Genomic DNA, 14,246 nt, shown 5'->3' on the forward strand with positions numbered 1-14,246 from the left:
GAAATGCGATAATATCAACTGTCCTATTTATGAATGTAAAAAGGGGGGAAATACAGGAAATTGGAAATCAGATCACAAACACTTTTCCACCCAAAGTCAACATCTTGAACGCAGAAACTTGGTAAATTAAATGGTTGACCAGTGCTGGTCCTACAAGCTTTGCTCCCTGAAGAAAAACATCTTACATTCCTGTAGAATTTGACAGCTAGCAAATCACTTTTACCTCTTATCTCACTGGAATATCTCCAATCTTTTAAGGTAAATAGTTGTCATTATCCTAATTTTCAGCAGAGGAAATCAAGGCCAGGAAAGTTGAAATTTAGCCAAGATTTTAAAAGAAATATGGACAGATGCAAAGATTAGAATTCAGGCCTTCTAATTCCAAGTGTTTTGTTCTTTTGGGTTGTAGGAACCTTTTCCCTCTTTCACCTCTTGCAGTAACTAAAATGTAGTGAAGGGGCACAATTTAGGGCATCGATGACTCTTAGTGCCACCAGCGGTGTGACCTTGGACAAATAACTTGGCTCTCTACTCTTCATTTTCCTCATGTATAAAATTGAGAAAATTATAACCTAACTCCAGGGCTTCATGTGATTTAGATAATGTCTTTAAAGTACTTAGCGAATGTTAACCACTTATTAAATGGTGGTTATTATTATTACCATCGAAATGATTCCTTTGGATTAAACTGTTGCTGTCGTATTAAAATGTAAATAGGTGTCTTGGCAGGTCAAGCACATTAACCTATGGCTGCAGTTAACTTATTAAGAACGAACCTAGGCAGAAGAGTTCCATCGTTAGAGGGGAGAAGCTGGTGGGCAACGCGGCCAGGGAGGCGTGTCCACGTGGGGCTCCTCAGGCTGGGGCTGAGCGCGCCTGCGCAGTGAGTAGGAGATTGGGGCATGGTGTCTTGGCGCAGAGCCCTGGCCGCAGAGTTTGGGTTACAGCAGAGGTGACCGTCACTCTGTCATCTGTTTGGCCTGGGTTGGTGTTTGCTGGCAGGGATCCCTGGGACATCCTCTAGTGAGTGAGGTATAGTATCTCTCCCCAGGCATAGCTCAGAAATCCACTTACTTTGAGGACCATTAAAGAAAAGTTCTTATTCAAATGAGGGGCCGCTCTTTGAGAACCTGTGCTGAGGGGTAGTACGCCCCTCTCCACCCCGCCCCTACCCCCATTCCCAGATGACACTATTAGGAGGTTTGAAGGCAGGCGGGGGTCCAAACTTGTTTGGGGGGGGAAATAGAAATGACAAGTAAACTGAAGAAAATATTCTCAGCCTCACTAGAAATGCAAGAAATAAGAACTATACTAATTTGTTAGTATAATAAAATACGCTGGGAGGGTTTAAACCAAGGGAGGGTTGTGGTGAGAATGCTTTAAGAAAAATTGCCTCTGTCTCTCTGGCTACATCAATATGTAAATGATTAAGATAAAAGATTTTTTAATACCATAGTACCAGTATTTTAGTATTTAAAAATTACAGAATACTTCACACTGCTATTATGCTCACTATGGAAGCTAGCTCAGTACCTCCTTCATCCACTCAGGTGTCCCCACGCACCCCCTAACTCTTTGTTCTGTCCATCTTTCCTGTTTCTGCTTCCAGGAACACTACCAGACTCCACTGTCCTTCCTTAATCCTTTTCTATTTCTTGTCTGTGTTGCACAATGAGACCATTTAAGCCATTAAACATGTTTGAGTGCTTTGCAAACAAAGGCAAAATCTCTGTACTCAAGGAGTTTACAGCCCAGTAGAGTTGAATAGGACAAGGATACAGGTAAATGTAACACAAGGTAGAAGAAAAATGTTCTATCTTAAATATAAATTAAATACTATAGTCTTTCAAGGGATGAGGAGGATAAATTTTGTGGCGAATCTCTCTCTGTCCCCCATTTTGCAGACAGTAAAGTGGAGGCCCACAGGGAGGAAGTGATTACCTTAGGTGCCAGGATGTGTTTCTCGTATGTATGTAAGATCAGGCACCTCCCCGATATGTCCTTGACAGCATGACGCTGAGTGGACCAGGGTTCCAGTGTGAATTCTGGGAGCCCTAGGCAAATGAGGCAGTCTGCTTTTTGTGGTCAGGCTTTTGGGAAATGCTATATAGTACACCCTCTCTTGGAGGTTCACAGTGACCATTCATGTATTAAGGGTTCCTAGCAGTTCAACAGAGGAGAGAGCTTTATTCCTCACATCTCCCCTCACATCTCTGAGCCCTGAAGATCCAGCCCTCAGGTCAGAGAAGCCACTGAGCATCCTTGGAGACCTGGTCTGGGTCAGTCTCTCCACTGACTGTTCTGCTCTACTCTGGAAACTAAGAGGAAAGAAGAGAAAGGTCTCTGTGGCCAGCTTGCTTCTTGGGCAGTTATTTGTGGGTTCGTTAAGAATAGTCTTTACCTAAATGTTTGGATGAAGGACATTTATCTCAGCAGGTTGGTTGGTGACGCATTCTGGAGCTTATGTCTGAGCCTATGTGTCATTACCTGTGATATAATCCCTTCTCTGGAAACTTTCTATTTTATTTTTTTAATGCCAAAATAATGTACTAACTTTTATTTCTTTTAATACTGCTTTTAAAAATAGGTAATATTAGACATCCACATGGCATAAAATTCAAAAGTCAAAAGGGTCTGAAGTGAGAAGTCCTCCCTGAAATCTCTGTCCCCAATAGCCCAGTTTATATTGTTTGTGTGTGTGTGTGTATGTGTGTGAGCATGTATAATCCGTCGCCTTTCTTCCCAAGTGGCCACGGATACACATTGTCATGCATCTGCTCTTTGCACTTAAAAATACATCGTGGTAATAGTGCATTATACGTACATAGAGAGGTTCTCAGTTGTTTTAATAGCTGCATTGTATTCCACTGTATGTACCATCATCTATTTAAGTGTGACATTTAGGCTACTTCTCGTCTTTTGCTCTAGTCAAACCTGCAGTGAATAATTTGAGAAATTGAGAACATTGGAAAAATTAGGTAGCAGCCTCCTGCCACTAAAATAAATCCAGAAAGTTAGTTGATGGTCTGTAAAAACCTTTTCATATATGCAGCATAGTAAGGCAGCCTGTATACATAAATCACTAATAAACTGGGGTAGGAAAAAATTCAGATAGATTATGCATACTGGTGAGCACACAGCATAAGGGGAGCTAAAGGCAAATGATCCAAGACCCACAAAGGGTCTGGTGGTTTTATATTTAATGTAAGAGAGAAGTGTCTCATGGATGGTTACCAAATGCCCCAAGGTGCTTAAATAATAATGAAGCTGGTAATGTAGTAGTATTTACTAGATTTCTCAGTTTTTAAAACTAAGAATGTTCAAAATTGTTTACGTTTACTTCTAATAATAGTAAAACAATAATAATTCCAAAAGTTAACATTTATTGAGCATTTACCATATTCAGACACTATTCTAAGTACAGGTATTACCTTATTTAATCCATTATGAGACTGATGCTATTATTATCATCCCCATTTAATTAATTAATTTATTTCATTAAAGTATAGTTAATTTACACTATGTTAGTTTCAAGTGTACAGCAAAGTGATTCAATTATATTCCTTTTCAGGTTCTTTTCCATTGTAGGTTATTACAAAGTACTGACTATAGTTCCCTGCACTATACAGTAGGTCCTTGCTGTTTACCTATTTTATATATAGTTTTGTGCATATGTTAATTTCAAACTCCCAATTTATCTCCCCCCCACCCCCCTCGCTATCCCTTTTGGGAAACATAAGTTTGTTTTCTATGTCTGTGAGCCCGTTTCTGTTTTGTAAATAAGTTCATTTGTATCGTTATTTTAGATTCCACGTATGTGATATCATATGATATTTGTCTTTGTCTGACTTACTTAATATATCATCCCCATTTTAGAGATGAGAAAATTGAGGCCAAAGGAGGTTAAGTAACTCAGCCAATGTCACGTAGCCAGTGAGCAATGGAACCAGTTATTGAATTCAGGGCTTCCTCCCATGACCATGGCTGCCCACTGTGGGGCTTTACCTTCAAGTCTTCTCCACTTCTCTGACAGCATAACAAAAAGAAATTTGAAATTTCTATATTCCTAAAAGTCTCATGGAGGTTGATGGTCAGACTTAAGGCTGTTAAAAGCTGTCTGATGGGCCTATAACTCAAATATATGAGCTATTGAATATTACGGGAACAATGTTTTCCCTTTCTCCTGGTGTTCTTTCTGCTTCATGCACAATGATTGTATTTTGATTCTTGTTTTGTTCCCTCAAAGTAAGCTGCTTGAAGTACCAATGAAATCACCATGCTGAAAAGGACTTTGGTATTTTGCAAAAGGCAAATGTCCTTCATAGGCCATGATATTGGGTTTATTCTTCCCACTATGTTCTTTCAAAGGCTGAATTTATTCTTCAAATAAGCTTCCAGCTGCTTTATGTGGACAAATTCTTTTCTTGTAAGGTCCAGTAGGATCCCCAAATTCAATTGAGAAGAGCCATCAAGCTCACATTAGAAAAGACGATGACCAGGAACAGTTTATACACAAAATGTAATGCCTTTCTGCAAACTACTTCTGCACTTTTTTGTATAGGAAATTTGGACATTTCTTTTTTTTTTTTTTGCGGTACGCGGGCCTCTCACTGTTGTGGCCTCTCCCGTTGCGGAGCACAGTCTCCAGATGCGCAGGCTCAGCGGCCATGGCTCACGGGCCCAGCCGCTCCGCGGCATGTGGGATCTTCCCAGACCGGGGCGCGAACCCGCATCCCCTGCATCGGCAGGTGGACTCTCAACCACTGCGACACCAGGGAAGCCCTGGACATTTCTTGAGTTTAGACATGATTTGCTCTAATTTGTGACTCAAATTATTGATATTTAGCCCTAATTTATATTGGCAGAGGTACTGTCCATGCTTGTAGAATGTAATAGATATTTATAATTTATACAGCCTCCAATTCCAAAAAGCATTTGAGTGGCTACTCAAGGAAGTTAAGCCTTGATAAAGTAAAGGTTTGATGACCTTTCTGAAAATAAGAGTCTAAGTCCTCAAGTCTTAGCTCAGATGTCATCTCCCACAGGATGCCTTCTTTGATCCTCCTAATAGGAAGCAATCATAGCTTATTTATGTGTAGCCTGAGTGTCAGCTTTTTCTTCCTCTTAAATAATCCCTTCCTTTGCTGTATTTGGAAAAAACAAAGAGATTTTGTCATACGCTTATTCCAGTGTTATCCAGTGATAGCCAGTCCTAAGTCATGTGTTGGCACTGTCACTCTCTGTTTTCCATGGGCTACTTCTTTTTTAGCTGCTAAAAGGGCCAGGACAAGGGTGAAGAAAGTGAGGTAGCTAGAGAACAAGGTTTAAGTAGGCACTTACTCTAAGAGTTGTGTAGGCACAAGTTTAGGCTACACTAGTCCTGGCCCTTCCCACCTGCCACAGCCTGGAATTCATGGACTTGAGTCCCTTGGCGAGGTGGATGGAGGTGGGGTCTGATCTGCATCACCTCACAGCTGCACACCACAGTGGTTAAGAGCATAAATTCTGGAGCTGGACATATTGCTTAATCTCTTTGTACCTCAGTTTCCTCATTTGTAGATCAGGGAAGATGATGCTAAAAATATAACCTACCTTGGTAGGGTTGTTGTGAGTTAATACAGGTAAACTACAAAGAGCAGCCCTGGCACATGGTAAATATTCAATAAAGCACAGATTTCCTCTTACTGCTATTGCAGTTCTCGTCTCACATACCTCCATGGTACCACCGCCCAGAGCTGTAATAATATGTTAAACTTTATAAGAAACTTGGAGAAAATTAAGCAGAATTGTAAAAGACAGAGAATTTAAAATTGTCAAGCAAAACATTATTTCCTCAAGACTGAAGGGAAAAGCACCGCCCCCCCCCAACCAAATTCCTTTTCTTCTCTATAAAAGTTGTCTCCTTCCCTTGCCACAAGACTTGCATATGGCTTGCCATGATTGCAGACCCTGAATTGTTATTCTCTGCTCATGCCCCCAAAACCTATCTTTGCAGGAGAAATATTTGGCAGTGTATTTGTTTCAGGTCAGCAATAATATCTGGGGCCATCAGCAGGACAGTCCAGGGTGGGCACTGGCTGCCCATGTCCAGTCTCCTGCAAAATCCCCCAGCCAAATGTGCCTCTCTATGGGACATCTGCTTGTTGTCCCCATACTTGCCAGTGCTACCTTGATATCCTTTTTGGGGTAGTCACTCCTTCTCTATGCTCAGCCATGAGGTTGGGGTAAGATTCTTCCTTAGTTCTAGGGGTAAACTTAAGCCACTAAATATATTCTGTATATTTATACCCCTGGCTCTGGTAATTGGTTCAGGATAGAGCTCAACATAGCCAATCGCAAACAATGAAACAAGAGGAGACTTTTGCTGCTGATTCTGGCCTCGAGATTTTTGCAGCGGCTTTTTGCTCCTGTGATCTCCCTCTTTCACTAGATATGTATAAGGAGGGACTTAGGATAGGAGCTGCTGCAGCCATTTCAGAATCAGGAGGGCAGAACGTGCCTAAGAATGGCATCAACAGCAGGAACACACACACACACACACACACACACACACACACACACAGAGACAGAGAAAGAGAGAGAGAGAGAGAGAGAGAGAGAAAGAGAAGAATCTTGGGGTCTAGATGCACATAACTAAACCTCTCCGGACTGTTTAGTTATGTGAGACAATCTATTCTTTTTATTGTTTAAGCCAGTTTGAGTTGTGTTTTCTGTTTCTTTCAACATAGTGACCTAATTGATACAGTGTCTGTTTTCTAAGATTCCAGTAGACAGCGAGATGGTCAAAATCAATCTTTCTCTCTCAATACTTTTAGTTACACTTATTTCAGAGGTGAAATTGAAGTAGGGGTTTTATCATATTGCCTAAAAATTGTGGATCCTGGTTGATTATATCTTTTTTCATCCACTTATACCCATGTTAACCAAACTTCTCTTTATACTCTTAACACTCAAGGTAAAGAAAGGAGATAGGAATTTTCCCTTGACATAGACTCTGAAATTCTTGCCCTTCCACTGTCTCCATATTCTGAATTGCCTTCCTTTTAGAATAAGAATGCAGCTGAAGGACATCTTTGGTTTCCCTATACAGCCTTGGGAACAAATTAGATGTTTGAGATAAAAATAATCCTCAAAAACTCATATTTTCAACCTATTTTATATTCATTATTTGGAGGACCTGAAAAGGATGTGCCTATCTCACTTTAATGAAGAAGTTCTACTTCAGGAAAGGCTTTTGTCTGAATGTTGGGGAAAGTGTTATAAAAAGGCAATACATTTATAGCAAACCAATTTACAATGTTGTTAGATATTATCTAAAAGTAGAGTGATGATGTAATATGTTGTACAAACCAAGACCCTTGAGGATGAAAGGGGAGAACTATTAATAAGTACATTAAGGTTTTCACAACTGGCCAAGATGGAGCAGCAGGAATTGGAATTACCCTCACCTGACACATCTGAACAACCAAAGAAAATATATGAAACAACAGTTTTCAAGACCTTGGATATTAGATAACAAAGGACAGGATCCCTGAGGCATAAGAAACAAATGTTTTGGGTCCTATGATTGCCTGGAGAGTTTTTAGTCTCTAGCACAGAAAGGGAGGGACCCAGGTGGACGCAGCTGTTCTTTCTGACTTGTGGCTGAAGGGAAATTTCTGGGAGTGTAGGAGAAGGTAGCTGGTGTTCACAGGGCAGAGTAAATAATAAAGTAAATAATAAAGAGGAAATATATATATATATATATATATATATATATATATATATATATATATATATACAGAGAGAGAGAGAGAGAGAGAGAGAGAGAAACACTCTGCAGATCTGTAGGGGGTTCCGCTTAAGAACTCAGTTGACCACTGATCAATGCATGCAGTTGAGAAAACAACCCAAGGCCAGGGAAACAACAACCTGAAAGAATTAAATGGAATTTCTGGAGCTCACACAAGGCATAAATAGTTCTTATTCCCATTAGCCAAAGTGAAAAACCTCATAATTACTGGGCCATCAGGTAGAGTACTCAGAAGACTTTTGCCTCAGTAGGGAGACAAAATTCAAATGCTTTTCTGGTCCTGTTTAATAAAGCTTAAAAACAAGACCCAAGAGGCTCAAACCGCTTCTAAGTGCTTTAATTCTGTCCGAAAACAAAGTTCAATACTTTCCACAGGAATACACAAATATCTAGCACTTAGATTTACAATGTTTGACATCTAATTAAAACTTGCCAACATACAAATGGAAAGAAAATACAACCTGTGATATGGTGCAAAATTAATCTATTGAAACCAACCAAGAACTAATAAAGAATAGACAATGACAATAAAAGTTATTATTACTGTATCCCCATCTTCAAGAAGCTTAGAGGAAAGATTTAACATGGTAAGTAAAAGCATAAAAAAAGATTCAAATTGAACTTCCAGAGATGAAAGCCACAATGCCTGAAATGAAAAATGTATTGGATGTGATTAACAGCATATTAGAGAATTGCAGAAGAAAAGATTAATGACTTGACAACATAGCAATAAAAACTATTCAAAAATTAAGCACAGAGAAAAAAGAGACAGAAAAGGAACAGAGCATCACTGAGCTGTGGGAAAACTTCAAATGGCCCAGCATACCATTAGGTAATTGGAGTCACCAAAGGTAGGGGGCAGAAAAATTACCTAAAGAAATAAGGCCAACAAATTTCTCAAATTCAATAAAAACTGTAACTCATAAATCCAAGAAGCTCAACAAACCCCAAATGTAAGAAATATCAAGAAAACTACATTGAGCTACATGATAATCAGTTTGCTTACAAAAAGTGATAAGGAGAAAATGGTAAAAGTGGCCAGACATAGAAGACACATTAAGTACAAAATCTCAAAGACAAGAATAACAGCAACTTCTCAATAGAAATGATACAAGCCAGAAAGTACGTTAAACATCTTCAAAGTATTAAAAGAAAAAAGACAAACTCAACATACAACTCTATATCCAATAAAAATATTATTTTAAATGAAGGAGATATAAAAAAGCCAAGAAAATTCATCACCAGCAGACCTGCAGTACAAGAAATATTAAAGGAAAATCCTTTAGAAAGAGGAAAAATGATATCAGATGGAAATCTGGATCAACAAAAGGGATGAAGAGTATTAGAAATGGTAACTATATGGGTAAGTACAAAACACTTTTTCCTTATTATTTAAGTATCTTTAAAGATAATTGACTTTTTAATGCAAAATTAATAGCAATGTATTGTGGGGTTTATAATGTATAAAGATGTATGGCAAGATGTATGGCAACAACAGCATAGAGATTGGGAACAGAAAAGTGGAAGTATTATTGTTCTGAGGTTCTTATAGTATATTTGAAGTGATGTCATATTATTCAAAGATAGACTGCATTACACTAAAAATGTGTAAACATTAAAGCAACCACTAAAAATAATAATAAAATATAATAGCTAAGTCAACAAAGTGATAAAATGGTATCATAAAAATTACTCAATTAATCCAAAAAAAGGCAGAAAAGGAGAAAAAGGAAAGAACAGTTGGAACAAACAGAAAACAAACTGCAAGGTGGTAGATTTAAAGCCAACTGTATCAGTCATCACATTAAATGTAAATGGTGAAAATACCACATTTAAAGACAGTGATTGTCAGATTGGATAAGAAAGCAAGAGTCAACTAATATGCTGCTTACAAGAACCACTTCAAATATAAAGACAAATAGATTAAAAGTAAAAGGATGGGACTTAAGACAGAGGCTTGGGCCATATCACCTGGGACTTGCAGGGATTTCTGTACAGGAGACAGGCTGCTGGTTCTGCAGTCATGGTGTCATAGTATATGGCCAGTTCCTCAGGCTAGAGGAAACTCATTAAGGACAGCCAGGTGCCCAGTCAGCCTGGAGCAACTGAGGTGACATGATGTCTTTTAGTGAAAACTGAATGTGGCAAGTATGAGAATCATCCAATATTAGAAAAAATATATGAAAAGAGAGAAACCATTCCTGGATTGACATAATAGCCGTGTGCAAAGATAAACTACAAAGTATGAAGAAAATGTTCCTCTAGGCACAGATGAATTAGAGAAATACCTGCCCAAAGAAACAGAAGCTTTATCTCTCTCCACCCCAAACAAACACACAAATAAGCAAACAAAAAACAACAAAATTATTTTATCATACATATCCTACCATATCAAAGAGGAAGAACAAATATTCCATTGAAATATTTTTTCAAGATTTGGCTTAAACGGACCTCAGAACCGGGAGTCCTTCTCTGCCATTAACATCAAAGTTTCACAGCAAAAAGGGTAAATGATGGTTAAATTAACCAGTGGAGAAAAGAATGATTAAACAGAATAGCATTTCAGTAAGCAGAAAGACATTATTTCAGAACCAGTTACATGGACTGATGCTCCCTTGGGCAATACTTTTGGTGTAACGATTTTAAGCTTCCTGTTATTTGCCTGTGGTATCCCAGCTGATAGAAATCCATACTAATGGCCTTTTCAGCTTCTTTTATATTGGGTCTAAAACATATGATACTGGATATAGCTGAACTTTTCCAAAGGGCTCGGTCACCAAACCTATTTTCCTTTTAGATGAATTCAATTTCCTGGGAAGTCTAGCATAAACTGCACAGAAATGGCTGGGATTTTTATGTTAAAAGAGCAGTAATTGGATTGTATTCCTTGGACTATGTAACTACCCTATTTAGCGATGGTTGTGTTCAATACACATAAGTCCCTTTGCTGAAGACATTGTAGTCAGGAGATAAACATTTACTGCAGGCGCGTGCGGAGGCTTGGGGCTGTTGAGCCCTAGAAGATGGTTCTTGATTTGTGTTGATTTGTTTTGTTCAGAAATAGTGAGGGAATCTAAATTTACACACAAAGCCTCTCCCATTCAAAAATTTCTAGAAGTCATCAAAAACAAATTACATGATTTTAATGTTTCACACTGTAAAAATTCCACTGCCAAGCTCCTAGACAAATCAAGAGACTGCTTTACCAAACTCTGTTTTGGTACCTGGGCAAAGATGACTTTATTATTATTATTTTTTTTTTTTTTTTTTTTTTTTTTTTTTTTTTATGCTGTACGCGGGCCTCTCACTGTCGTGGCCTCTCCCGTCGCGGAGCACAGGCTCCGGACGCGCAGGCTCAGCGGCCATGGCTCACGGGCCCAGCCGCTCCGCGGCACGCGGGATCCTCCCCGACCGGGGCACGAACCCGCGTCCCCTGCATCGGCAGGCGGACTCGCAACCACTGCGCCACCAGGGAAGCCCGACTTTATTATTTTTAAAAGTTGAAAACTGCCCATCTGGAAACATCTCACAACTCTGAACATTAAAAAAAAAATTCCTTTTGCTTCTCTGCTTGATTTAGAAAGTAATATTTGATGGTAAAAGCTTTTCTTTTGTTGTTGTTTTTGCTGTTGTTGAACTATATAACGAAGGGGATATTTCTGCCACTCATGGCCTAAATACTAGGATAAGTTCACAAAACTCATATTTGGCTCATGGGGTATATCTCTAGAGCAGTGAAAGATGTCCTTTTTTTTTTTTAAAAAAAAAAAGGCAATAAAAGGTTCAGTTAGTCCTGGCTAAATAAGAGATAGGATTTAAAAATAGCTCCCCACAGCGCTGGTACTCAGTGGGAAACTCAGTATTGATTGATGGTAGACCATCCTTTGCTGGAACCTATGTAGTAAAAGAAACCTTTAAGCAAAATACTTGAAATATAAAATAAAAGTTACATGGTAGAGATTTCCGTGATTACTTTTCTCAAAGAACATTTGTAATCTCATTTCAAATTCTGCTTCTAAGGGACTAGAACTCACTATTGTTATTATTCAAAGCCCAACATTAAGTTTGAAAATCTAAAAAGCCTAAGAATTTTTAAGCTGGCTAAAGAGAGATTTCACACAATATTTAATGGATACAGCTCCTGAGAAATTTTAAAAATGTAATAGGGGAGGAGTGAGAAAGAAGACAAAATGTGATTTGAGGCATATCAAAAGATTTCATTTAATGCTACGTTCTGCAGTACAAACTCTATGTTACATACCAAGGGTAGCCATCAAAGATTTTCAATGAGGAAAAGAGGAATGGTTTGGGTATTCTAAAAAGAGATCTGGTCTGCAGAGACCTGCAATCCTTAATTTCAGTGCTAGGTTTAATTTAGGCATGGAAAGCAATTGGTGTACTATGTATTACAAATACAAGTTGCTGTATCATCTCTCCCAGCCCTTTAGGGCTCCTTACTGTTTCCAAATATGCAGAATTCATGCCCATGCTAACACCCTTAACTTGACATTCATCCCTTGGAACACAGTATCGTTTTATTTGCAAATCCTACCATTTCTTTAGCTCTGTTTATGCCTCACCTCCCCCTTAGGAGTTTTCCTACCCCTTAGGCACATGCTCCACAGAACTCCAATACTTCTTAGCTCTATCATTCGCATAATACTTATTGCAAACTACCTTGTAGTATGGCCTTCTGCATGTGTCTCTGAAATCAACTGACTACAATGTCCTTGAGTGAGTGGACAATGACTTATGTGAATTGAACAAAGCCCTCTCCCTCCACCATTAAATTATATATACCACCTGAGCTTGATAGATGCAACATACATAAATATTACCCCGCATACTATACCAGTCTCTTCATTGTAGTAAAAAACTAGAGATAACAATTTCAGTCTTTATAATGCAGTTTGTAGGTTCCATGCTGTCTGCAATTTTCCCTGAGGAGGATTATAATTCAATACTAAGGAGACAAATGGCAACATTATTTTGCAGTTCTTACCATCAAGAGATGGAGTCTATTTCTCTACGCTTTGAATCTCGGTTTGGCCATATCATTTGTTTTGGCCAGCGGGACATTAGCAAGCATGGCATAAACAGAGGCTTGACCAGTGCTTGTTCACTGGGACTTGTTCTCTGTCTTGCTGTTTTTGGAACCCAGCTGCCACGTGAAAAAGCCCAGAGTAGCCTGCTGGACACTGGAGACCTGACCCAGCTACTCTGTTGTCCCAGCTAACCCTCAGACATGCAAGCGAGCCACCCAGGACCAACCAGCCCCCAGCTAATCCACCAGCTGACAGCAACCACACGAGTGAGTCCAGGTATGACCAGTGGAGGAATTGCTTAACCAAGTCCAGCCCAAATGCTGACCTATGGAATTTTGAACTAACGTATAATTATTTTTAAACCTCCAAGTTTGGGAAAGTTTTGTTATAGACCGCAAAATCAAACTGATTGTGTATATAATAAAATCAAGATATTAAAAATTTCATTTTCATGCATATTTGACAGAAAGCCTACTGTGCTTTAAGGAAGATTGTACACGACTTCTTTAGAACATTTTAGTCAAGAATTAAGAATTATTCTTCCTGGCTGAATCTAAGAAAAACAAACAAACAAACAAGAGAAATAAAAAGAGTCATGCTGGCAAGTTCATTAAGTTAAATAAACTACATTCCATCACTTTGTAGCAGGAACAGCTTCTTTGCTCCTTTCCTAGAAGGCAACATAGAAATAAAAGTCTATAACATGTAAGAAAAGGACAGGATTACAACTTCCTGTTCAGCTAATATGATTCCTTCTCCGCAAATATTTCTTTTTGGTTGCTCAATTGCTTCAACAGACAGCAACATAAACAGAACTAACATAGTCCAGGAACTAAGCCAAGAACTCTTCATAGATGATCTTTTTTAATTCTCCCTGTGACTCTACGAAGAGAACACTGCTCTGATGCCCATGTTACAAATGAAGAAACTGGCTTTAAACTGCTTAAATAACTTGTCCAGGTGAATCTTTAAATAGTAAAGTGGTAGAGCTGCAATTTGAATCCAGGCAGTCTAGATTGACTCTTAATCAAGGGTCTATACTCTTGACTAAGGTGTTATACTGCCTCCCAAATAAAGAGCTAAAACAAAACAATGTGTAAGGACTGCTTTATATTCTAGTACCCTACTTTGGAGAATGAGAAGGGATAGTTTCACTCTTATTTTATCTGTCATTTGTAGGCCTTGACGCTCAAAAGAAAAGGTGTAATCCTTAGGTTACTTCCATGTTGGATTCCATCATTTTCCACTTTCTACTATTTAAAATTATTTTCCATTGTTTTTAGTCTTCGTGTGTAGGATTTCAGCCATAGCAGGGAATGATGTGTCTTTACAGTAATGGAACCCTGGTTAATATCAGAATATGAGAGATAAGGGCCCCTTCTATCCCAGAAGAATTATAGTAGGGTCCC

The sequence above is a fragment of the Phocoena sinus genome, chromosome 10 (assembly GCF_008692025.1).
Source record: "Phocoena sinus isolate mPhoSin1 chromosome 10, mPhoSin1.pri, whole genome shotgun sequence".
Classification (NCBI taxonomy): Eukaryota; Metazoa; Chordata; class Mammalia; order Artiodactyla; family Phocoenidae; genus Phocoena; species Phocoena sinus.